The sequence below is a fragment of the Chrysochloris asiatica genome, unplaced genomic scaffold (assembly GCF_000296735.1).
Source record: "Chrysochloris asiatica unplaced genomic scaffold, ChrAsi1.0 scaffold00045, whole genome shotgun sequence".
Classification (NCBI taxonomy): domain Eukaryota; kingdom Metazoa; phylum Chordata; class Mammalia; order Afrosoricida; family Chrysochloridae; genus Chrysochloris; species Chrysochloris asiatica.
In genome coordinates, this window is record NW_006408563.1 from 9,234,647 (window position 1) to 9,238,893 (window position 4,247).

At 43.0% G+C, this 4,247-nt stretch overlaps 1 pseudogene; it reads left to right on the forward strand.

Annotated features, from left to right (window-relative positions):
- The first annotated feature begins 1,884 nt into the window (after nt 1-1,884).
- On the forward strand, nt 1,885-2,563 carry LOC102834938 (annotated as a pseudogene).
- The last annotated feature ends 1,684 nt before the right edge of the window (nt 2,564-4,247 follow it).

Consider the following 4,247-nt stretch of genomic DNA (forward strand, 5'->3'; position numbering starts at 1 on the left):
TTCCAACTCACCTTCAGTGTAATAATGATCCAGTATTTAAAAATTTTCCCGTTTTTAAAAATGTATTTTTATAATATGTGTATTTGTAATTGAATTTTTTATTATATAATACTGAAAAATTTCTCAAGATTATGGAAAATGTTAAAATTATACCTGATATTTATACCGAAACATTAACTTCTACAGTATTATTATCTTAATGACAAAGAAGATAATGAAGTAGAAGAAACCAAAAAGTGAGAGTGTTTATTTCTCTTTCTAATTGTATTTATAATCATTATCTTTATAAGCACTATTGTAGAAAAAGCCATCATTTTAGTGTTAAAAAATATATCAGGTTTAAACATAAATTTAGAGAGTTAAGGTGAAGGGAAAAGAAGGCCTTCATGATTTTTGATGCTTCCTTTGTGAATAAATTAAAACAGGAAATTTATCTTTTTTGAAACTGGCTTAATGGTTGTATATCATGTAATAATTATAAAGTAATTCAGCTTGGAGATGCTTTACTTCATGACTAATAAAAAGGAAATACGGCTTTATTTGAAAAATCTTCTAACCTAAAAGGTTTATTTTCTTTTAAAACCAGTCCCAGTGATTCCCACATCTGGCTGTATATCAGAATCCTGTGGTGGTGGTGGTGTGCTGTGGAGTCAGTTCTGACTCATAGCAACCCTGCATAGGGTTTCCAAGATGTAAATTTTTAAGATGAGCACAAAGCCTCGCCTTCCTTCTGCAGAACAGCTGGTAGTTTCGAACTACTGACCTTGAGGTTAGCAGCCCTACTCATAACCACTGTGCTAAGAGAGCTCCTTTCAGAATCCTGTAGGGAGCTGTATTTAGCAAAAGAGAAGCTGAGTTTCCCCAACAGATCAGGGGAATAAAGGAGCTTGTTGTTGTTGTTGTGAGGTGTCAGTACTGACCCAAAGCGACCTTATGCACAGCAGGACGAAAAGCTGCCCGATCCTGGGCCAGCGTCACTATTGTTACCACATTTGAACCCATTGATGCTGCCACTTTGCCAATCCATCTTGCTGGGGGTCTTCCTCTTTTTCTGACCCTCCACCTTACCAAACATGATATCCTTCTCCAGCGACCTTGCTGGGTTAATGCTTCCAGATTGTCTCTGCAGCTCCCTTGGTCTCCTTTCTGAGTGAATTTGGTGTGAACAGCATAATCCCACCCACTGCCATCAAGTTGCATTCAACTCAAACTGATCCTATAGGCAGAACAGAACTACTCCCCAGGGTATCTAAGGCTGGAAATCTTGATGGGGACACTCACCCTCATCTTTCTCCCATACAGTGACTGGTGGGTTTGAGCTGCTGAACTTACACAGTTAACAGTCCATCCATAATTTGAACACCATAATAGGAATGATAGGGAGGGATGCTTTCTACTGCCTGTAAGATGAAGCTACTAAAAAGGGTCTCCTCCAACTGTCACAGCCTTGCCAAGTTCCAGCTTTTAGTATGATCAGTTGTAGTTCTTGTCCTGGCACCAAGCAGGCTATGCAGGAGTTCATGACCCTCACCATTCGTGTGGCACATTTCAGGGAAGCCATGTTCCTGAGGTTTACTGAACAATATCCAGGAGAAATCCAAGAAAGCTGCTAACAATGTGGGTGATTGTGATAAGCTAAATATGGCCTCAACGATAGCCATGTCCTAATCTGTAGCACCTGTAAACATGGTTTCTTCCATGACAAGAGAGTTTACAGGTGAGATTAGGGTTATGCACAGTGAGATGGAGAGTTTAGTCTGGATTATCCAGGTGGTCTCATTCTAAGCACATCATTCTTTAAAAGCTGAGCACTTTTTTCTTACTGGTTAGAGAGAGGTGTGCTGACAGAAGAAGGAACAGAGAATTGTAGTTCTGGCTGTAAAAATGAAAGAAGTGGGTCATGAAACAAGAATTGCACGTGGCTTGCTTCTAAAAGTTGGCAGTGGCCCTCATCCAATAGCCTGCAAGGAAATGAAACTCTCAGTCCCACAGGTACTGGGAGCCATGGTCTGGGTGATCTGTGCCATTGTGCTCTCAACATCCTCTTCCCAACGCCCAGCACCTATGTGCTGTCCAAGAGCATCAAGAAGCTCTTCCTGGAGACCTTGCCTGAACTACTGCACATGTCCCGTCCAGTGGAGGACGGGCTCAGTCCTAGGGTCCTGGTCTGCAGGAACAGCTCCTTGGGCTACATCTCCAAAGTAGAGGAGTATTCCTCACTCAAGTCCCATAGTAACCTCATGTTCAAGAAGCCTGGCAACTCACCACCACACACTGAAACCCACCAGACTGAGCAGAGCCAGCAGGACCTCTTCAGGGAGCTGAAGCCAGCTGTGGATGGGGCCAACTTCACAGTCAACCACATGAGGGACCAGAACAATTGCAACAAGGACTGCTGGAACTGGAATTCCTGCACTGTGGCCAGCTCTGCCAGTTTTTGGTGACACTCATTGTGGTGGTGGGCGTGGCCTGGATCTTCCTGCAAGGTGTCCACAATCAGATTCCCCCTCAACCTTTCTCCCCAGACCCATTCTACCAAGAGAAAGATAAGCACTTTGTCTAGGCTGAGCCAGGCAGCACCAGGTGAGGCCTTTGCCTGAGGGATGGGCCTGAGGGGGCAGCCACATGGACAGTAGTGTCTGACAGGAGAAGCACTCCCTCCCCTTGAGAAGGCACCTCTCCCTGAGGCCAAGACTGAAAAGAAAGAAGCTTGGGTGCTCATGGAATCAAGGAAGGAATAGAGGCGTTTTGGACGACAGGCCATGGACCATGCTGGGGAGGCAGGAGGCCACACAGAGGACGCCACTCAGGCCAGCCTTCCAGGAGCACTCCTCTGGAGGATAAGGAAGGACCTTCACTTTGGGCTCCTTCAGTCACCCTCCCACCTCTCAGGCTCAGGGTGGCAGCATGCCATTCCACTCCCATTTAGGCCTTTTCTGAGACTCTCTGGGAAGTTCATGTCTAGAATGGAAAGGTCAAGCTCAGTCTTCACAAAGGTCAGGGGGTGAGTCGGTCACCCTCAGGTCACATGCACAATCCTAGAACCCAAGAACTCAGTGCCTCCCACCCCCCAGGAGCCCTGCCTTGGGCATCTATTCCTTCTTAAACAACATTGTCATACAATATTTTGGGCATAATTATAGTAGAAATATATTCCTTGTTTATTTGAAATTCAAATGTAACTGAGTATCCTGTATTAATTCCGACAACCCAACCTATCAAGGGAGCCTCAATGCAATCATATCCCAAGTGTCCAGGGTCAAGAGTCAAAGACCAAGGTTGCAGGAACTGAGAGACATGGATCTGGGTGGTAGCCCATCCCCTGGTATTCATGCCCTATGTATCCTTTCCACAGTGTCAGGTAACCATAGAGTCAGGTAGAAGTGATCGTGGGTCACTTCTAAGATTAGGTTACAGAAGAAACTTTAGTGTTGTATGTGTGTGTTATATATGGGTATATTGTATGTGTACATATAAATTTGCTCTCTCACTTTGAGGAAGCCAGCTACCATTTTACGCAGTCCTTTGGTGATAGAAGTAATGCTGGAGGTTGCATGATAGAATTCTGTAAAATCAATGATTTGATCATTTTAAATACCTTCTTTGGACAGCATAAGAAACGACGACTTCACCAGATGGAATACACAGAAATCAAATTGACTACATCTGTGGAAAGAGACGATGGAAAAGCTTCATATCAAAACAAGCCTGGAGCTGACTGTGGAATAGACCATCAATTGCTCATAAGCAAATTCAATCTGAAGCTGAAGAAAATGAAAACAAGTCCATGAGAGCCAAAATAAGAGCTTGAATATATCCCACCTGAATTTAGAGATCATCTGAAGAACTGACTTGATACATTAAACACTAAAAACTAAAGACCAGAAGAGTTGTGGGATGACATGAAGAACATCATACATGAAGAAAGTAAAAAGTCATTACTTTTACAGAAGGAAAAGATTAAAATGAATGTCAGAAGAGACACTGAAAATTGCTCTCTGATGTAGAGATGCTAAAGCAAATAGAAGAAATGAGGAGGTCCAAAAGATGAACAGAAATATACAAAGATCAGCTTGAGAAGACAAAGTCAAATATTACCAAAAAAATGTGTAAAGAGAAAACCAAACGGCCACAGCCAGCTCTGAACTGTTTCCAACTAGAAAAAAGGACTGAACGGGGATTGTGGAGTGGGACAAGCAGACAAAAGAGGAAATAGGCCAAAAATTAAATCCTAAGTTATGTCAAAA